The following is a 23,335-nucleotide window of genomic DNA, read 5'->3' as shown; positions in this document are numbered from 1 at the left end:
ATGTGAAATGCTTCTGAGCTTATGTCGTATGATTGGTTGGTACAAATCAAGGTTTTGTACTGCAGCATACATTTACCATGGTGTATGAAATAAACTGCATCTTTTGCAAGATTATATTGCAAATTTAGGGCATGACTGTCAGTGTGAAACAATAGTGGGGAATCTACTAAACCAGTGGTTCCTAACCACGTTCCTGGAGGCCCCCCAACACTGCGGCTGCATCCGAAAAAACCTAGGCAGCTGACTTGCTGCCTCGCTGCCGTATGAGGCAATGACTTTGCAGGCAGCGTTTTTGCACAAAGGCACCTCATGAAACTGGTTTCGGACAGGCTTCTGAGGCAGCATAACGGTTTAATGATCTACAACAAAATAGAACGAGTTTTGGTGATAACTAAACGAATATTTTATTACTATAATACTAATTTCTCGCTAGAAATAACATCAAAAGTGCACAAAGTTAATCAGAAATATATATTTACACACAAACTAACCACCAAACAAAACGTTCAGATGTCATCTTTACTTTTTAGCTCAACCGTCATGGAGTGGAACGCACAGGATTGTGGGAAACCAAAGGCAGCGAAGGATACATCTATGCTGCCTTCAAAAATCCATCAGATGAAGGCATCTCATGAGACAGGAAGTGAAGCTAACTTTGAATTCGGACATGCCTTCCTGCCTCTTCCGAAGGCAGCATTTTTCAGTTTTCGGATGCAGCCTGCATGTTTTCCATGTCTCCTTAATCAAACACACCTGATTCAGATCATCAGCTCATTAGTAAAGAGTCCAATACCTAAAATGGGTGTGTCGGACAAAAGGCTTGTTTGAGATGAGCAAAATCTGCACAGAATCGATCACCGGTGATCACTAACCGAATGCATGCCGGTTTGAAAAGTGTCCAAGTTACGTCCGACTTGCTCTGATGTCATGCTGACGTGTGACAAAAACTCTGGCGACGGCGAGGTGGCTGTGTCGGATTGTGCAGTTGCTCTCCACCGACTGCGCTGATCTAAAGCATGATGGGAAACGACTGACACAGCTTAATGCTCATTGGTTCAGAAAACCGTGATGTTGCGTTCTCTTATAAAATGTTAAATTTTTATGTCTGATATTATGTGATTATGTGTTTAAATTATGCATGAATATTCCCAAACACTGACAGTGCGATCTCTGTGTGAGATATGACTGTTCTCATACTTCTATAAAAATCTAAAATACATGTTTGTATTAAAGTAAAAATGGATGATAAATGCACCTTTCGTATGGGATTAAATAGCAAGCACTTTGAGGGTCTTTATCATCAATATATTTTCATATAAAGCAACAGAACTGAAATTATATCCTGTTTATCAGCAGCACAGCACGTGAGTGAATAACGCGATATCCACCTTTGATCTACTTCGAGAGGTCAGAACTGTCCGTCTTGACAGCGCTTATTTCACTCCTCCCCTCACTGCAGCCACCTACTCTAACCTACATTTCAGGCGAAGAGCACCTCAAACAAGCCTAATGAGAGATGCAAAATGTGCAGTGTTGGGGGGCCTCCAGGAATGCGGTTGGGAACCAGTAAACAAATGCTATCATGCAATTTTAGGCATTTGTACTGAAAGAGGACAATACTCTGCCACTGAGTAAAAAGACAACACATCTCAGATTTTTAATTTGTATACCTCTTTTAGTCTTTTGGTTACACTTGGGTCCATTGCACATTTCAAATTTGATATCTTGGTGAACATATGTACGTAAACTAACCATTATAGAAAAAATTAAAATGTCAGGTCCACCCGTTCCTTGCTTTGCACGTACATTCAAAGTTTAAGTCACAGACTGGATGGCAGTAATGTTTTGTGTCATTGAAATCAACCAACACAAAATTAAATTGTGACATTAATTACCAACCTGTAAAGAACAGTAAAGACAGTTGTTTGTTCATTGTAGATTCAACAAGCAAAAGCAGTTGAAGAAACCCAGGAAGCTGTAGAGGAGGCAGCCTCTAACCTTGTTCTTCTGGGATCCTTAACTCTCATCAGGACGTTAAAAGACCGTGATGAGGTTTTGGCTTCATCTTTTAAATTTTATCTGGAGCACCCTTGAGACAGTAAGTGTTTGGATTGTACCTGTGGTTTCTTTGATATAACCTTTTTGTGCTTGTACATTCCCTGAATGTTTTCATAGGGGCTTTCACACCAGAGGAACCTTTTCATAGTTCCTAGAACTATTGGCGGAAGTACCAGTTTTTTGGCGTGTTTGCACTGTTTGGGGAAGCTAAAGTAGTTCCTACTTCACAGTAGGGTCTAAAACCGTTCTCTAGGAACTACCAGTGACATAAGTGTACGCTGATTGGCCAAACGCATACGAAATACCAGCTACCCGGCATTTTTAAAAAGCCATGTAAAAATATTTTCTCCACAAACATGGAAAACGGCGATAACTGCATTTACCTTTTCTCTGCAGCATTGTGTTTTTTCTCAGGCTCAATGATAGCACTGCAAGGTGTCATAAGCAGGGTTTCCGTGGGTCCTTAAAGTCTTAAATGGTACAAGAAAATCCTAATTATGATTTAATTCATTTGATTCATTCAAACGGCTGATTCATTCAGGAATGAATCAAACGGCTCTCTTTATGAATCGATATTTAAATCATTGATTCACACGATTCGTTCAAAACACTGATTCAACCAGAAAATAAACACCGCTGTGTTGCTCGGAGACGCACAACAATTCTGCTATGGCTTTAAAAGTAATTATTTTCTCTGCAAAACTGAGCAAAAACACATTGTGTTTAAAATATAAGGCAATATCAACTTCTTTACTGAACTGTAGTACAGTATAAAATCACATTTAAACTCGTGATATTGTGGACAAACAGCACTCGTGTGATATTGCTCTCTCTGCTCCTGTGATATCGCTTATCGTATGATATAAATATGAGACAAAAACACATACTGGGTCATTTTTGCACCAATATCTTGAATTTTAGGGTGTTACTGCATGTATGGAGTTGTTGCCCTGCATCATATTTCTCAACAGTTAACTGTATGAAATGTAAGATGATGTACAGGTTTGGGGGTGTTGCCAGTGCGTTAACTGTGTTAAAATATTTTAATCGCATTATTTTTTTGTAACTAAGTTAATGCATTAAACTGACAGCCCTAATATTAATATTAAATTTAATATAATAATTTTTACTTTTGACTCATCCATTTCCTTAAAAATGGTTTAAAAGCTGCATTGTGAAGTTTATCATTTTATAAAACTTTTTTTGTATCTGAACTGTAAATCGTGTTTTTACAGTCATTTTACAATTTAATGTTACCATAGACATTGCCCCACCCTGCTCTTATGGTATATTTTTATTTGTGTAGGTCTTAAACGTCATTAAAAGTCTTAAATTTGAGCTAAAAAAATCCTGCAGATAGCCTGAGAGATTTAGTCAGATTTTCTTGCTCTTTCAATTGCATAAAATGTGCATTTACATTCCATCTCCGTTATCATGAAACTGATGACACATAACAAAAACAGCTCCGATCACAGCATCCTACATTCACCGGTTGTTGCCGTTTGTAAATGCCGCTTTAGAGTTCCTGCTGCTGGTGCGAATGCAACCAGGAAAATGGCCTGAGGGAGAAATTGGTTCTCTAGGAATGACACTACTGGCTAGTTCCTAGAACAGAGTTCCTACAACTACGTGGTGAAAAAGCCCCTACTGTCTTCATAAGTTTGGCAAATACATATAAAGATGTAATTGTCACAAGCAGTTGATCTGTATTTACACACGGCTAGTAAATTAACAATTTACTAAAATAATTGTTTTCTAATGTCTTTATTAGATTGCAGGAGGGCTTGGAAACACTGGGGGTGCTAAAAGCACTACAAGAAGACACTAGCCTATGGGACTTGTGTATTGGACGCCCCCTGCTCCACTGACGGCTCAGCAAACAACATTCTCAGATGTTTTATATATATATATATATATATATATATATGTATATATATTATTGAAGCCTTTGAGTTCAAAGGCTTTGACATTCTTAAAGGAAGTAAATAGGGACTTTATATTGGTTATAATGCATGAATACTAACATTGTAACTTCTGATCAAAAAGACACAGAGAAGAAAATACAGAATGCAGGAAAGTGGGCCTCTTGGGCTGGAGGTGAGAAACCCTGCTCTAAACAGTCAGCTACTTCAGTTTAAAGATAAAGGCTGTGATATTGATGTTGCCCACTAGAGGGAGCCATAGGATACGGATTCATATAAGCCTAATGTTTGGTTTCTGGAAATAAATATATTGATCTAGTTCATTTGTAAGTATGGTGTACTGACAGTAAACGTGAAACTGGAATAGGCAGTGATTTCAGCACTGTCAACATAAGAGGTGCATGATGATGCGAGTACTACAAATGTTTTACAATGTGCTAACATAGACATTATAAGTACATTTTATTAAATATTTAATAATATTCAGGCCACGTACTATGAATTGTGACCAATAAATGTAAAAAAAGAGTAAATGTAACAAGATGGTTAGTGGGGGTAGAATTAGAAAACTGGCTGTCACTCAAATATATTTTTTACTTTGATCAGTTGCTGGATATAGTATGTAATTCATCATCTAAAAGTGGCTTCAAAAGATTGTGGTGATTTAATTACAAGCACAACAATTATGCTGTGGAGCATTAAGATCATCTCCGGTGATAGCACTTAAGGTTGGATGAAATTTATCAAGATATATGGATAGGTTCAAATTACACTTGTACAAAGCTAAAAGGCTTCTGAAATGCTGTCAAACTTTATTAAATTCTTGATCATTGAGAACAAAAAAGATTAAAAAATGTTGATTAGCTCTAGTTTTCAAAATATGGTATTGGGTCAGTACTTTACTCAGTACACTGAGTAAAAAGACAACACATCTCAGATTTTTTATTTGTATACCTCTTTTAGTCTTTTGGTTACACTTGGGTCCATTGCACATTTCAAATTTGATATCTTGGTGAACATATGTACTTAAACTAACCATTATAGAAAAAATTAAAATGTCAGGTCCACCCGTTCCTTGCTTTGCACGTACATTCAAAGTTTAAGTCACAGACTGGATGGCAGTAATGTTTTGTGTCATTGAAATCAACCAACACAAAATTAAATTGTGACATTAATTACCAACCTGTAAAGAACAGTAAAGACAGTTGTTTGTTCATTGTAGATTCAACAAGCAAAAGCAGTTGAAGAAACCCAGGAAGCTGTAGAGGAGGCAGCCTCTAACCTTGTTCTTCTGGGATCCTTAACTCTCATCAGGACGTTAAAAGACCGTGATGAGGTTTTGGCTTCATCTTTTAAATTTTATCTGGAGCACCCTTGAGACAGTAAGTGTTTGGATTGTACCTGTGGTTTCTTTGATATAACCTTTTTGTGCTTGTACATTCCCTGAATGTTTTCATAGGGGCTTTCACACCAGAGGAACCTTTTCATAGTTCCTAGAACTATTGGCGGAAGTACCAGTTTTTTGGCGTGTTTGCACTGTTTGGGGAAGCTAAAGTAGTTCCTACTTCACAGTAGGGTCTAAAACCGTTCTCTAGGAACTACCAGTGACATAAGTGTACGCTGATTGGCCAAACGCATACGAAATACCAGCTACCCGGCATTTTTAAAAAGCCATGTAAAAATATTTTCTCCACAAACATGGAAAACGGCGATAACTGCATTTACCTTTTGTCTGCAGCATAGTGTTTTTTCTCAGGCTCAATGATAGCACTGCAAGGTGTCATAAGCAGGGTTTCCGTGGGTCCTTAAAGTCTTAAATGGTACAAGAAAATCCTAATTATGATTTAATTCATTTGATTCATTCAAACGGCTGATTCATTCAGGAATGAATCAAACGGCTCTCTTTATGAATCGATATTTAAATCATTGATTCACACGATTCGTTCAAAACACTGATTCAACCAGAAAATAAACACCGCTGTGTTGCTCGGAGACGCACAACAATTCTGCTATGGCTATAAAGGTAATTATTTTCTCTGCAAAACTGAGCAAAAACACATTGTGTTTAAAATATAAGGCAATATCAACTTCTTTACTGAACTGTAGTACAGTATAAAATCACATTTAAACTCGTGATATTGTGGACAAACAGCACTCGTGTGATATTGCTCTCTCTGCTCCTGTGATATCGCTTATCGTATGATATAAATATGAGACAAAAACACATACTGGGTCATTTTTGCACCAATATCTTGAATTTTAGGGTGTTACTGCATGTATGGAGTTGTTGCCCTGCATCATATTTCTCAACAGTTAACTGTATGAAATGTAAGATGATGTACAGGTTTGGGGGTGTTGCCAGTGCGTTAACTGTGTTAAAATATTTTAATCGCATTATTTTTTTGTAACTAAGTTAATGCATTAAACTGACAGCCCTAATATTAATATTAAATTTAATATAATAATTTTTACTTTTGACTCATCCATTTCCTTAAAAATGGTTTAAAAGCTGCATTGTGAAGTTTATCATTTTATAAAACTTTTTTTGTATCTGAACTGTAAATCGTGTTTTTACAGTCATTTTACAATTTAATGTTACCATAGACATTGCCCCACCCTGCTCTTATGGTATATTTTTATTTGTGTAGGTCTTAAACGTCATTAAAAGTCTTAAATTTGAGCTAAAAAAATCCTGCAGATAGCCTGAGAGATTTAGTCAGATTTTCTTGCTCTTTCAATTGCATAAAATGTGCATTTACATTCCATCTCCGTTATCATGAAACTGATGACACATAACAAAAACAGCTCCGGAGGCCTGTTTCATAAAACAAGTTTACCAAATAAGCCAGGCTTATTTCCGTCTGACTTATTTTGCACCAAATCAACTGGCAGTAAGTCAGATAAACCTGGCTTATTTGGTGAACTTGTTTTGTGAAACCAGGCCCTGCTCTGTCTTGTCTGTCGGAGTGTTGTGATTTTCTAATGTCTTTATTAGATTGCAGGAGGGCTTGGAAACACTGGGGGTGCTAAAAGCACTACAAGAAGACACTAGCCTATGGGACTTGTGTATTGGACGCCCCCTGCTCCACTGACGGCTCAGCAAATCACAAACCTCTTTAAGGTCTGTTTGTCAGAGCGAGGGTAATAATCACAATGTAGCTTTTTGTTCATTTCAGTTTATTAAAACTAACAGTTCTACAAATAGTAGAACAATTATAAGAAATTAATGCCTGTTCAGTTCTGTAAACTTCATTGAAGTAAGAAAAACTAATGGAATTATGAAATGTAAAAGTCACTGCTTAGTCTTTAGCATATTTATTACAAATTAACTGATCGCTCAAAAGCAGTGATTAACTTTTCTCTTTTATTGTTTGTTTCACATTAATGACTGAAGGCAGCATATTATGACCATATGCATGGATCTAATATAATGTTAACACATCAGATGTTTTTCCTCAAAAGTTCGCTTAAGATATATCCAACTGTTTTGTGTGAATACTCGCCCAGACGGGTATTGTGTACCGACTATTCAAGCGCAAACTGAAGTCAGGATCGTGTGTTGTCTGAGAGGCGTTACATTAAATTATATATTAGATTATATTCAATTAAATGTGAAGTATGTTAACTGTTACAAGATGATTGACAGGACAGTTTATGGTCACAGGATGCATGTAACTAAGCAACAGAACGTCCATAAAAGACCATTTTCTGATGTGGCAGTATGTCCTAAAGCTTGTCTTCTGTTTTGCTACACATTTAAAAATTCTTCACCAAAAAAGTACATACTGTTAGTGTTAGGGCGCAGTATAAATGGGCGAATTGGGATGGAGCAACCATTTCACTCAGATATACGTCACAATAGGGAAGAAAAGGCCAGCCCTGTTTTTATTTCATGCAGGCCTAAAAGATTTCAGTAGAGCCACAAAACGGTATTTATTGTTTGAATTTCTTACAAAAAAAAAAGACAACATTTTAAAACTGAGACCTTATTTCATACCAGAAGTAACTTGGGGCCTGTTTCATAAAACAAGTTTACCAAATACCACAGGCACAGATCGAATTCCTCCACTTGGGTTTGATTCACTAGCATTTCTACATGACCCAGTAAACGGAGTGAAGAGAATTTATCCGGAGGCAAACACGTGTGCACTGATTCTGAGGCTCCCAATACATGCCTTGCATGACAGCTTCAGCAGACATATGATTTTGGGCATTGGGCAGTCCCCACATTTTGGGCTAGCCTGATGGGTTATTCGTGTTGTTGGGTTTTTTTTTTTACTTGTTCTGGTGTTTTTTGTTATTCATGTTGAAATATTATAAAGTGTTTGACAACAATGCTTTTGTTTTTTGTTTTTTTATACTTATTCTGGTGTGTTTTGTTGTTCATGTTGAAATATAAAATGTTTGACAACATTGCCTTTTATAGTATTTATTTTTTTTTTTAAGTCTTCAGATTAAATGTTGGATAACAATTAAAATGTACTCTGAATTTTATTCTTAATATTTTTAGCTAGTATTTTGATAACCCAAAACTTCAAATGTGTTGGTTAGTAATGATGATGAATTTAAGACATTATAGACAACTTCTCCAAAGCAATGCCAATGTATCATTACTATTGTACTTTATTCCTGAAAATGAGCAAGCAGTACAAACAGTGGCTTGAAATAATGACAATTACAAAAGTAGGCAACAAGACAAAAAATAAGTAATTGCACTGGAAAAGAGACACAATAAAATGTAAAAATATGAGTTGTATTCTAAATGTTAATGGTTTCAGAAATTTTCAAAATTTTAGTGAAATAAACCATTGTGTTTATCCTACAGGCCAAAAGTCATATTTTTAAAGGACATGGAAAAGTTTTGCGTCTCCATACATTATGTTCTAAAAAATAAAGAAAAAAAAATACGTTTGGAACAACATAAAGATCCCTATTCCTTTAACACTTTGGTACTGTTCATTTTCAATTAATAAAAAAGGTAAATTCAGGGTATCCTCCCGGTCTTGACTAGATCTCGTGCCTCGCAATATTACAACGTGTGGATATTTCTTGTCGAGGAGAAAATGTGTCTCGCAATATCAGCATAGTTTGTGGCTAAACATCTGACAAAGCATGCATTATTTTATTCTGAATTGTACCGTTATCTGTTAGTGTTGTTCAATGAAACCATATGATTACTCGCTTTTGATGTTTTATTTAAACCAATTATTATTGCCTCATCGTTACAGATATTTTAAGTCTATTTTTAAAGATTTACAGTTTAAGCTACTGTTCATTTAAGTCTATCTATATTACATAAAATACCAAATCATCAGTAGATTGCTCATTTAACAAAATAATCGTTAGTGACAGCCCAATTTAATGTTTCAAAATGCACCTGCATTGTTTACACACTTCTTTAACAATTCTATTAAAATACCGTTTCACCACCTTCTCTTGAACAACATGATGTATCGACTCATCTCCTGAGCTAATGTATTCGCACAACTGTGAGCACCATACCAGAGTGTTAAGTAAAATTATTAACATATAACCAATATATCAAAAGTAAAACCTCAGAATGGCACATATCAGAATAATATGTTAAATAATTAATGAATTTATGTGTGAATTTATGTGTCTGTAAAGTTGATGTTATTGTGAAAATACAATTAATTTTCAGCTCTGTTGATGGTGTATAATTTGTAGTAAAATAATAATGTAAAACCGAAAATAATTTAATTGAACACTATTTGAGGTATTTGGTGTCACAGTCTGTGGAGGCGACGTACCCTTCTCACACGTAAAAGTACACGACTGTCAACTCCGGCGGGTAATCCTGTCACATTGCACTCGCCATACATCAGTGTAACAATGAAATACGGTTTGATGAGAGATGAGCTGCTCGTCACGCGTGCATATTGTTCACACGTTGTTTTCAGTGTTTAATGATGAGAATGAGGATAAGCTGACGTACACGGAGATCCACCGGCGGTACAAGCAGCTGGTGAGAGCCGCGCTGAATGCTGTTCTGATCGGTGGTGATCTGTTGTGCTGTCGAGGTGGAGCGCCTGCTGGAGAGCCACACGCAGGAGGTGGGCATCAGTGAGCAGCTGTTCCTGCACGCCTGCTCCTCTTTCACCAAGTCTGAGACTCTACAGGTAAGAGGCCCAGAGTAGATGCGCTAGAACGGGTGGCGTTCACTGAGGATCTGATGGAGCTTGTGCTGGGCTTCTCTCGTGTTTGTACTCGTGTTCAGGCTGGATCGGTTTCCTCCACTTTGACACTGATGAAGAAGGAGCTCACACAATACTTTATTTCTGGTGTTCGGGTCAGAAGTATCGCGGCCTGAAGCTGCAGATTTTGGACTGAGAAAAGCTTGAGTGCTGAGAGAGTAAGTTTCTGTGACAGGCAGGTTAAGGCAGTTGAGGGAGATTAGTGTGAGGTCGACCTGGGCTGCAGACAGACCCGGATACTGCCGGTCCTGATCACACCAAATGCAGATATTCACCGTAAACAAGAGTCTGAATAGATTTAGTCACCAATAAACCAACAGCATTTAATATTAATAATAATAATACATTTTATTTGTAATGCACCTTTCTCAAACTCAAAGCGCTACAACATGCAGGCTACAGAACAAAGTAACAAATCAAACCAAAAATATATATAAAAAAATCACAGTAATAAATCAGTAATTAAAAACTTTACTAAATAGATGAGTCAAGCAATTTCTTAAAACAATCCAAAGACGCTGCATTCCTAATAGATGCAGGCAATGAGTTCCATCATTTAGGCACATTATAGGAAAAGACCCTATATAAAATCAAAATTTTAAATTCAGTACGTGATTGAGTGCAGTTGCTGGAGCACAGGAGTAATGTGATGGCGTGAGGATGCGAAAGACTGAGCTTTGTATTAAACTGCAACCTCTTAATGGAACTTGCTGGTAAACCCACAAAGAGAGAATTACACTAATCAAGCCTCGATGTGATGAAGGCATGAATAAGCCTCTCAGCATCAGGCCTAGAGAGAAAGGGAAAAAAGCTACTTTAGTTATATTTTTAAAATAAGAATTAAAAGTCAGCTGCGCATAAAAAATCACGCCCAAATTATGCACCTGCACTGAAGGGGATATTTGGGTATTGTCCACTGTGAGTTTAAAATTAGTACACTTATTAACATTAGATGGAGTGCCAAATAATACAATTTCAGTTTTGGAACAATTTAGCTTGAGAAAGTTGTTTCTCTTCCATGCCTTAATTTCCAGCAAACAGGCAGAGAGAGTTAAAGAGGAAGACGTGAGATCAGGCTGAGTGCTGATATAAATCTGGGTGTCGTCTACGTAACAATGATCGCTCAGGCCATACTTCTGAATAATCTGCCCAAGAGGCAGCACATAAACACTAAATAAAACAGGACCCAAAACGGACCCCTGAGGGACACCCTGACTCAAAGGCACAGTCTGAGATCTGTTAGTACCCAGGTAAACATACTGGGAGCGACCTGAAAGGTAAGATTTAAACCAGTTCAACACGGCTCCAGACAGACCGATCCACCTGTGTAATCTGTCCAGTAATATGCTGTGACGTATAGTACCGAATGCAGCATTAAGATCTAACAGAAGCAAAATGCCATAAGCCCCAGAATCAGCTGTAAAGAGAAGCTCATTTGAGCTCTGCTCTTGAAACTGCTAGATTTTTACTGAAGTAATTACGGAGTTATTTGCTTGAAGTATTCAGCAAGCATGCACACCTTTGCTCTGAGAGACACAGCTGATCCACGTTACGGTTACATCTTCTGTCCTTTGCACCAAATACCTCATTAAACTGAGAATTAAATGAATTGCGATCTATTTAATGATGATGTTTTAGTTGGTCTTTTTCTGTGTTTTTAATACGTTTGTAAGCATTCACCATGTTTCATTTGAAACACATGTATTGATTGGAATTATTCCTCTTGTCTTATTTTTCAGCTCAAATATAGCGGTTTACATTTTCTTTTTAGCTGTAAGGATACCGTACTAGAACTGGACAGTCTCTTTCTGTTGTTGATACGGTTGATGTTCACACAGCTGTGTGGAAGATCAGCCTCATTGTCATCTGATCACTGGATCTCTCTATCAGAGTTTAGCCGACTGAACATTATCCAGTGAAAATAATGCACCCAAAACTGACAATGATGAAAATCCTAATGCTTTTCCCTTTCCTGCATCCATGCGTATGTGGTTTTGGTTCTGCATGCAGACAGCGGGCAGAAACATTTGTGTGCTTTCCTCATGGCTAAAATTAGCTTCCTGAATGTTTTCTTCTTCAATCAGGCTGTTTTCCAGCCAGTTCTCGCTACAGATGATTTTCAGATGTTTCGCTCTCTGATGGTCCAGAAGAACATGGAGCTTCAGCTGCAGGCTCTGCATGTCATCAGAGAGAGAAACGGTACTCAGCACATGTTCACACGTGCATTTGTTGTTTTTCGGCTGTCGAAGCATTAACGCTGCGATTAGTTAAACTTCATTACATTTATTGCATTTGACATGCTAGCTGATTCGTTCTGTTCTCTTCAGCTGTCTTGTGTCTCTCGCATCAAACCAGCTCCCATTTTTCTGTAGATAATAGAGAAAATATGGAAGCCTGTTAAGTAGCCACTTTTGAGTACTTAGCACAATTCTGAGAAGAAAAGTCAAAATTGTGAGATATAAAGATAAAGAAAAAGAAAGAATTTCTAAATTCAAGCCCAGACAGGATGTTTCACAAAAGTCATTTGCACTGTCTTTAGTGGTTAAGTATCATTAAAACAAAAGATGACCTGCGTCGTCTTCTTCAGTTGATCTGTTGGTGTTTTATTAATGCTGATTCTGTCAGGACATGTGTGTTTCAGGCGGGCTGCCCCGGTGTCTGACAGACGGAGTGGACGTCGTGAGTGAACTCGAGCAGTAAGAAATGAAGATCCTTCAGGAGGTTCTCCAGTAATTTCACCACCTCGCCTCGCTGGCATCAGACGTGCTGCTTGTATGATGAGCACCGTCTCTGACAGCTGGAGATTACATGCATCCCTTCATAACCGTGGCCAGTGGCTTCGGGGTTCAGTCATAAACTTTGACCCAGCGCACACGTGTGTTCCAAAAGCATTTCAATCATCTTCCTGCGAGGTTACTTCAACTTGTAAAGGGATTGATAGCGTTCACAGTAAGCCAGGTGTATAACGCCGCAGCGAGACCACTGACGGTTAAGCAGCTTAATGTCCCACCGAAACAGAACAGTGTCATATTCTTAGCGTGCTGAGTTACTGTCCCAGCACTGCCAGCAAGATTCACATGATGCGGCTCTGTCCCGAGGTTTCTGTTTCTATTAATGAAGATGCTAACGCTAATAAATGCCATTAACAGATCAGGGTTAGATCACATTGCTCAGGACAAATGTTTGAATCCAAACCTGGATTTAGATCCTGCTCCGTTAGTGTTGCAGAAGACCAATCCAAGTCAATCAAAGACGGTGTGGAGGAATGGACTGGCTAGAGATCATAGAAGTTTAGATTTCAAAATGAACATTCAGCCTAAATCTGGAGCCTGACTGCTGCGTTCACTTTCTGAGCGATCACAGTCCAGCAGTCCAGGACTTTTGCTAAGCTATTTCAGACGTCACAAACTTCATCCAACAGCGATTGACCAGCATTTTCTCTTCGCAGCATGTAAGCAATCGAGAGTTGGGCTTGTGATTTCAGAAGTTAGTATAGTAGTTGCTGTATGTTTCACAGGCACATTTTCCTTTACATATTCACCTTCTCAGCTGTGTAACTCTGTCTCTGTGGATTTTACGTCAGTGGGCTGTATAATGTTGTGGGAGTTTGGAAGGCTTAGTGGTTTTTTACTGGGAGTGCGTTCCATCCGTCTCTCCAGAGTGAGTGCGTTTGTTCAGCAGATGTCCTGTGCTCACTGAGTAGAGTTTAGGGACCCTGTCTGTCAGTCGAGCTTTGTCAAGTCTCTCAGTGAATAACACTCATACACTGCTTGTGTGTCTGCAGGAGGTCAAAGGAGGAGTATGATCTGGAGATGGAGCACAGGGTGCAGGAGAAAGAGGAGCAGGCCTCCACCTCCAGCAGTCTGTCTGAGACTCCTCTGTGTGTCTCTGTGAGCCAGCAAACCAGCGCAGTGAGTCTGAATCATCTCCGGCGTGGCCGCCAGTGTGTGCTATTATATAGGTACTGGAAATAAGCAAGTAGTACGTAAACCTGATTTAATATGGCTCCTTTCAAGAGCAGATGTCACAGATAAGAAATAAAGTGGTAGCATTGAGCATCTGAGCCCTGGAGGTCACTGTCCTGCAGCCCTGAGCAAATGCACCTGAACCAGCTGATCACTAGACGGTTTCAGACAGGCCGGTTTGATCAGGATCCTGCTGAACTCTGCAGGACAGTCACCTGTTTCACAGCAAAAAGCATCACTAGCCCAACTAATGCAAGTACTAATCACTGATTAAAGAAGAACAGAGGAAATGGTTGCTCTATTGCATTTATTTGAGCTATTTCTCATAAAGATGCAAGTGAAATAAAGAGAGCAATACGTTTTGGTTGTCTATCAGTAGTATTCATGAATTGAAAAATCAAATGTAAAATGTAAAATGAAACGCTATACTTCACTATGCTAGTTAAATATAATTGACTCTTATTAAAGTTTCAAAAGTTATTCAGTCAAGAGCAGCGAGTGTTTTTCTCTTATTTATTTTATATGTAGATAAGGTATATTAGGCTACTGCCGCTTTAAGACTGAATGTGTGGATGTAGTTTAATGATACACATCTGATTTACCTTCTTAACGGACTGTGTTTGCAGGGAGATTTGACATTGTGTGCTGTGCGACTGACATCTTTAGACAGTGCCAGAGTAAAATCACCTGAAAGTGTGAATTAACAAGGCTTATAAATGCATGCAAATAAACTTTTGTGAGGACTGTTCTGAGCCTATTGATGTTTTGCTGGCAGTAGCAGGTGGAAGCAGGAGCATGTTTGTGTCTTTCTGCTGTCCACAGACCGATGGCAGCACAGACACCAGAGAGCTGAAGTTAAAGGAGTCTGCAGCCACGCCGTCACGTGAGTGTGTGTGATCACAGCCGGCACGCCTCACTAATCTCACATATGAAGCACATCTGTTGATGACCATGCGATCAACGGCCACGGCTGATTTAACGCTCACATAACAATCGTTTTTGTTATCATCAGTCTTCATTGAGTTCAGCTTCCGTGTCAAATTAAGTGCTGTTATGAAGCTACTGATGTGACGAGTCTTGATTTGAAGTGTGAGAGGGTGTTTGACTGCAGCTTCAGCACAGTGCGGTGTGTGTGCAGGTGAAAGTGCAGAGAGGACACCTGTCCAGGGTTCGGTGTCTGCAGACAGCCACACGCCGACAGATCAAGTCAAGTCAAGTCAAGTCTGCTTTATTGTCAATTCTTCCACATGTACAGCACATACACACAGAGAATTGAAATTGCGTTACTCTCAGACCCTTGGTGCATACAGATAACACTAACAGTAGAACATAAATCAGATAGACGCGACGAATACGTACAAAAACACTGCGATTCACAAGACAAAAAACACGAAAACACCTTTCTGTCAGATGAGTCCAGAGTAAGACACTCTCATCACTGACCCTTCACACACACACCGCTTCTGACCTGTCTTAATCTGACACTTCATTTAGAATGACCGCTTTAATGTTCAGTCCAGAAATGTATATCAAAGGCATGTTTTGCTGGATTGTTTTACCTGATTACACTGCACCATTAACCAGTTAAACCTTTGATGAACATGTGATCAAACAGACAGAGCTCAAGTGTTGTTGTTTTTCAGTTTAACTCTTTGGTGTGTGTGTGTGTGTGTGTGTGTGTGTGTGTGTGTGGGATGAGCAGGCGTTACAGTAGCGCTCTGAGTATCTGAAGCAGCAGAGAGACAAGCTGCAGGCCCTGAAGAGAGATCAGACACTGCAGAGCCCGGCTGACGCTGCTCCTGCGGCCCCGGAGCCCAGAGCCCCTGCTCAGGTACTGAAATCCTGCTTTAGCTCCAGAGCTGTGAGTGTGAGAGACACGGCCCCTAGAACAGCCACAGCGGTGCTGCTCGTCTCTCACACGTGTATGACACGCAGCCGCTCACAGTCACATGGGAAGACATGACCAGATTTCTTCTTTTGACATCATAAAAGGATGCATTTGCACATCATGATTGGTGCTGGGGAAATGAAAATGCTAATTTTCCCTCACTGCCTCTGGCTGTGTTTCGTGCGTCTCCTGCCTCATCATTTTGTCTGGTCTCATGAAACACTTTTGATAATGATTTCAGAAGCACCAGTACTTCGCTACCAAACTGATCCTGAATGTCTGCTTTTCTGCAGTACTGGATATATTGGGTAATCAGAGTAGAGCACGTGAATGCAGCGGCCAATCAGAGCTGTTGGAGTCTGAATCCACTTCTGCACACTCGCAAATCCTCTCGTTAGAGCGTCTGTAGAGGAAAACAGCACTATTAACATGAACTGATAACTTTGATAACATCTCAGGAAATGTAGTTCGGTGCTTCATGATCCTTTAAGGCACAGCTGAATGTGTTAATTTGTTATCACTTGTCTGATAATCTGCAGTTTTGTCATTCCACTGCTGCTTTTGGATAGTCCTCCTTTCCAATAATCAGTTTTCTCCTTTTTTTCATATTCCAAGGAAATCTCTGTTGAAGAGAAGAAGAAGTTGCAGAAGACAAAACACCTGGCAGAGAAGCTCAAAGAAGAAGTCATCAAGAAATGAAGCTCAGGTCGTCTCTGTGATCATAGAGCGGGAAACGCACTGTAAAGCCATGACACTTCAGTTTTACTGCGGCGCCGCGCGGGAGACAATAACATGGAGGGATACAATTGTGTATATTGTTTAATCTATATTTTTTTATGTACCTGTCGTCGCCTAGCATTAGGTGTGATCTCCGGTTACTCTCTATGAACACCTGAGAGATTGTGAGGTGTGTGTAGCAGCAGTCAATGCAGCCAGTGTTGCCAACTTAGCAACTATGTCACTAGATTTAACGACTTTTCATACCCCCCTAGCCCCCCTAGGGCCACATTTCAGTCACTATTTCATATTTATCCCGTTTGCTGACAACAGAAACAGTAAATTATATAAATGAAAACCGTTTTATTGAGAATTTGGCTGAATTAAAATACAGTATGTGAGCAGCACAGAGAGGCAAACAAATGTAAAAGGAAATACGAAGACGTCATTAATATGCTAATTAGCACATGACATCATCTAGCAACATTTAGCGACTTTTCAAACTGGCTTTAGCTATTTTCCATTGAAAGAAGTTGGCAACACTGAATGCAGCGTTCACACTGGACTTGTGTCAGACCTGTTGACTAATAGAGATGTTTGCTCAAATCTCTTTGAATGATCAGTTTATCGACACAGTGACTGCAGTGTTGTCTGTTTGTTTCTGCAACATGTTTAAATCTTAATGAACTTAATGAATTATTGTTATGCATTATGGGGACACTCACATCAGTGTTGCCAGACGTACGATAATTATCGTATTTGTACGATAATTTTGACCTCTGTATGATGTACGATCAATAATGAAAAAAATCCCATAATGTGCGATAATTTCATAATTTTATGACAGTTCAAATGAAGGTAGTTGTAGTCATAGGGCTTCTATATCCATACCCAAAATCGGCTCATTATAGACGCTCTAAATGCGCTTGTGCACACCTCAGAGTTTGTTAAGAATGCAGGAGGGTGCCCTGCTTTAATATGGCAAGCCAAGAGCATCACATTTACGCTATAGGTAAATCGCGTTTACATACAAAACGCCGTATTTGACGGCGTTTTAAACAATATTAGCGCCGTCAAATACGGCATCCTGATGGCAGACGCCGTAAAAAAACGCACGTAAACCGTAAAAAGTGTTTAAAAAGCGCCGCTTTTAACGCCGTTCGGCTTGCCACAGGACGCCTTAAAAAAAGCGTTCTGATTGCACAAAAGCGTGCGTTATTTACGGCGTTTTCCTTGTAGTATAATGAGCCCGCTGATTTCCACAGCCAGTAATATTGAACTGCTCTCACCCAATGATGAACAGAACCAGACCAGACTAATGTACCACAGATCGTTTTAGCGGAAGAAGTGCTGTGAACTGATAGGAAATATTTATGTACAAAGTAACTTTTTGTATATTTTCATCTCTACTAACATTGAACATAGGCCGATTCCACGTCTTTATCATAGCCTACTTATATGTAATTATTAATATTACATGGACAGCATTTTAGCATACCAACCCCATTGTATTTATATAATTTATTACACAAATACCTTTTACGTACATAAATAACAGGACATTATAGGCTATATTATCTTTGAGTAATTTAATTTCCAAAACAAGAAATCGTTCATAGTATAGGGTAACGTAAGTCAGAGAATGTGTAAAAGCTGTGCAGCTACAGAAGTTGGAGGCAATGGTCCTTAGCCTTTTTGTTAGTGATTGACCCACCACGATCACTGGTTCAAGTCCTGCGGTGACACATTGCTGCCACACGCATATTATTTTTTTCCGCTCAGTTATGTGTAATAACGAGATGTTATGTCGTTATTAAAACGACATATTTTCTTGTAATAACGAGGTTACGTCGTTAAAAGATGTGTTTTTCCCATTATAGAATGGTTACAGAGCACTTGTCCGCGCTGCTGTCGCCACAGTCCTGATGAGGATCTGCAGGAGGGCTAATAGAAATACGCTGTTTAAATGTATTTTAATGTAATGGTTTTAATTGTAGCGGCATGTTTATCAGGATTAATCTCCAATCTGTCTACAATATAATGCTATCCAATAATTGCACTCAGACCCAGAGGACATGACTTGTTTAAAATGAGATCTAACCGGTTATTTCTGAATAATCGACTCTGGGCTTGGAATATTTCTTTATTTGAATGACTTAAGTTTGATTTAACACCAAGTCGAAATACGAACAAAAAGAAATAAAGAGAAATGACAAACTGTTTGATTTTAGTATTATTAGGCTATTATTATTATTATCATTATTATTATTATTATTATGTCGTTCTGTTTGAAAAACGGAACGAAAATTAAGCTAGATTTTTCGTATTTTTTTGTTCGTGAAAAAAATAAAATAAAGAGCTTATGCATTTGTGCGTGAGCGGCCCTGAAACACCACTTTTCCACTCAGCCTGTCTTTACTGCCTGTGTCCCATCACGCAGACTAAGAGTTTATACCGCTCTGCAAATTAGTCACAATAACGTTTCTTCATACTGTTTGGCTGTTGCATAGGCTACAATTCTTGCAAATATACATCTCATATAAAGCGCAACACTGCACTTCTCGGATCCCTTGCATTGTGGTAACAGAGAAAATGAATATAAATGTCTGCTTTATTTTGTGCATTTCCACAATAACAACAAAAAAGTTCCAAATTGCTTTTGTAAAATAATAGGGTGCGCTTTCTGGCAGAGCCTAGACAGAGCTTTCTTTTGTGTAGGCATAAATTCTGCAACCTACCCATGAAATATTATCTCATAAATATTAATTTACTTCGCACCTGCACTCACAACTACCTACTAGCCTACATCATTGTCACACTGCCTGAATTATTATAGCTAACCACCTATTAAAATCTGTGTGGCAAAGCTTGGTAGGCTACTTTGGCACCATTTAAGCCCGCACGTGTTCCAAACAAGCCCACATGATTTATTCACAAAATATTAACATTTATTGGTTTTAAAGAAATAAAACAGCAATATATTTATTTAGTGAGATCAACGTATTTAAAAAAAAAAAATCATTTTAGTAATGTTTGCTATATAGCGCTCATCGACTGTACCAATAACATTCAACACTTTTATTTCACCAGCATTCCAGAAGACCTTAACATTGACATTGATGCACATGACCTTAAATTAAAATGACTACTACAACATCTTAACATATTTACATATTAAAATAATGACTATTAAAGTCATAGCCGCAAGCAGCACTTATTTGGGTCCATACAAATGTAAAAAGGTGACCAAATTTCATGTTATGTTTTGGACACAGTTCTTTTGGAGTCAAGAAATAAAAACATGAAAGTAATAATGTATAATGGGACATACTTAAACAAACTTGAAAGGTTAGCTCTATGTTTTGCCCATTTAATGAAAGTCAAACATAACATGCAGCCTTAAGTTCTATTCTGGGATGAACTCGTCCTTTCCTATGATTGATGTAAAGATGTCAAAAAAGACAAAACATTGCAAAGGATGTCTAATCCAAGTTCTGCTTGTGTCCCACCAAGTGGATTAAATTGTGCAACAAGTTGCTCCAAGGTTGCATTGTCCAAAGTGTAGTGATTCTGTGGTACTGGTATTCTGTCTGGCCAGTCAACCATTGCTGCCCCCTGCATTCTTGATGTCGTTTCTTCTTGTTCAGATGGTCCTTGAACAACAGTTTCATCTGCTGGCCCAGCTCTTCTGCCAAAGATTTCTTGCATTGCTGTGGTTCTTTGTCCTTGTTGTTCCAGGCAGCCTCGGACAAAAATCTGCATTGGGGTCTGATGTCTTTCAGTTCTCAGCCCATGGCTGTTCCATTGTCGGATGAAGGCAGTCATGTCCCTGTTGATCCTTTGCAAGTAGACAATGAAGAGCCCAGAGATGCATTTCATTGTCTATGTCCACTATACCTTCTCTCTCCAGGAAGTGGAAGAGATAATAAACATTAGTCAATCCCCACCACAGGTCACCCCAGAGCCTCTCAATACACTGGTTATGAGTGCTGCTGCCTCTGATAGCACTGCCTCTCTCTGAGCCCCTGAAAATGTTCATCATCACAGACATCATTGTTTTCTCCGCCATGATCTGTTCTGACCCTAGAAGGCACTCCATACCTGGCCACAGCATTCAAAAAGCAGTTCATTTCAGTGCTGCTGCGGTTGTTGCTTGAGGCACGGAGAAAGACTATGAGACGACTGAAGCCATCTATACCACCATGAATGATAATTCTCCATCTAAAACAACACAGAAACGCTGTTATAATAGAAGACATTAAGAACAAAAAGAAAATACATTACAGTACATCTTCCTATAACAAATATTTTAATAATGGGAAGTTCATGAATACTTTTTTATAATATATACTTTATTAAATGTTACATGTATAAAACAAAAAAGCATAGCCATGTAATGTGTATATCTACCTTATCAATTTGTGGTTGCCATCAAGGTGCCAAAGGGAGTTTGGTCCAGCAACACTGTACAATCGCCTCTGTGGTCTTCTTTGTGCCATTGCCCTTAGTGCGGCTGCCCTGGGGCTTGTTCGAATTAAACTCTTTCTCACTCTGTCTCTCTGCACCCGTGCTCCATCTGCCCGTAACTGTGCCTGACAGCCTCAGATCCAAGCTGATCATTCCCAGCCACAATATCTTTGATCATGTCATCAAGGGCATCATCAGTTACATCAGAATATGTCACAGAGCAATTCAAATTGAACCTCCTGAAACAAATACGAATACAAACATAACTACTGTTTATCATCAAGATAATGTTGATCATTGCCTAGAGATGTTCTCGTAGTTCAAATAGTAGAGCATGGCGCTATAGCAATGCAAAGGTCATGGGTTTGATACCCAGGGAATGCATGAATTGAAAACAATGCATGAGTTGAATGCAAATGCAAAATGTAAATACAATGTTAATTTTATGCACATCAAATAGTTTAAAATGAAATAATCTTGATGCAACTTACTTCATGCGTCGCTTGACTGTAGCCAAAGACACTTGCAGAATCTCTACTATTGAAGGAAGAGAAAAACCAGAAAGTTGCTCTCTAGTGATGCTGTAATGGGGCGCTCCTCTACCTCCACTACAGGTAAGTGGAGCCTGATAACTGGAACTGGCTGCAACAATAATAACAATGATAAATAATTGTAACCCTATCAAGTTTTATAAGTCACAAAGAGTGGTTTATGTAGAAACACAATATGAAGGGAATAAAATGTTTAATGCTCTTGTCAGAACAGCTAATGTAATAACCATGTCTGTCCACTATGTGGATCAGTGATCTTTGCTACAAGTTTTACTACAAAAAAACTAATCAAGGCAATTTAATACCCATGACTACTTATCTTACACAAAACAGTACTATCACTACAGATACAGATAGATTTTTAATCATTTAATGTATAGTCAAAGAGATTCTGTTAAATAATGTCTAAACAGTCTCCTATTGCAAAATGCAAAGCTTTTTAATTACTTACGTTGTTGTTCATGCTGCCTACGTGTGTTAACTTCTGCTATATAGTCCGCTATATCACGGAGTAACCGATCCGCTGCCGGCACATTGATGCACCCGTACTCCACCTGCCCGTAACTGTGCCCTGACAGCCTCAGATCCAAGCTGATCATTCCCAGCCACAATATCTTTGATCATGTCATCAAGGGCATCATCAGTTACATCAGAATATGTCACAGAGCAATTCAAATTGAACCTCCTGAAACAAATACGAATACAAACATAACTACTGTTTATCATCAAGATAATGTTGATCATTGCCTAGAGATGTTCTCGTAGTTCAAATAGTAGAGCATGGCGCTATAGCAATGCAAAGGTCATGGGTTTGATACCCAGGGAATGCATGAATTGAAAACAATGCATGAGTTGAATGCAAATGCAAAATGTAAATACAATGTTAATTTTATGCACATCAAATAGTTTAAAATGAAATAATCTTGATGCAACTTACTTCATGCGTCGCTTGACTGTAGCCAAAGACACTTGCAGAATCTCTACTATTGAAGGAAGAGAAAAACCAGAAAGTTGCTCTCTAGTGATGCTGTAATGGGGCGCTCCTCTACCTCCACTACAGGTAAGTGGAGCCTGATAACTGGAACTGGCTGCAACAATAATAACAATGATAAATAATTGTAACCCTATCAAGTTTTATAAGTCACAAAGAGTGGTTTATGTAGAAACACAATATGAAGGGAATAAAATGTTTAATGCTCTTGTCAGAACAGCTAATGTAATAACCATGTCTGTCCACTATGTGGATCAGTGATCTTTGCTACAAGTTTTACTACAAAAAAACTAATCAAGGCAATTTAATACCCATGACTACTTATCTTACACAAAACAGTACTATCACTACAGATACAGATAGATTTTTAATCATTTAATGTATAGTCAAAGAGATTCTGTTAAATAATGTCTAAACAGTCTCCTATTGCAAAATGCAAAGCTTTTTAATTACTTACGTTGTTGTTCATGCTGCCTACGTGTGTTAACTTCTGCTATATAGTCCGCTATATCACGGAGTAACCGATCCGCTGCCGGCACATTGATCAGCCTCCCTCTTACC

At 38.7% G+C, this 23,335-nt stretch overlaps 1 long non-coding RNA gene and 1 pseudogene across 1 annotated transcript; one reads left to right on the top strand and one right to left on the bottom strand.

The window, feature by feature from the left end:
* The first annotated feature begins 9,855 nt into the window (after positions 1–9,855).
* Positions 9,856–16,747, top strand: LOC107697988 (cilia- and flagella-associated protein 36-like; annotated as a pseudogene).
* Positions 16,748–21,284: 4,537 nt separating this feature from the next.
* Positions 21,285–22,762, bottom strand: LOC107697990 (uncharacterized). The gene is made up of 3 exons (XR_001635290.1): positions 22,721–22,762; positions 22,338–22,468; positions 21,285–21,341 (listed from the first exon to the last, which is right to left on the bottom strand). It is a non-coding gene; the product is annotated as an uncharacterized LOC107697990 (long non-coding RNA).
* Between the last annotated feature and the right edge of the window lie 573 nt (positions 22,763–23,335).

This window comes from Sinocyclocheilus anshuiensis, unplaced genomic scaffold, assembly GCF_001515605.1.
Source record: "Sinocyclocheilus anshuiensis isolate Anshui unplaced genomic scaffold, SAMN03320099.WGS_v1.1 scaffold2272, whole genome shotgun sequence".
NCBI classification, from domain to species: Eukaryota; Metazoa; Chordata; class Actinopteri; order Cypriniformes; family Cyprinidae; genus Sinocyclocheilus; species Sinocyclocheilus anshuiensis.
Note: the sequence above shows the minus strand (reverse complement) of the source record. Positions and strands in the feature narration are given on the sequence as shown.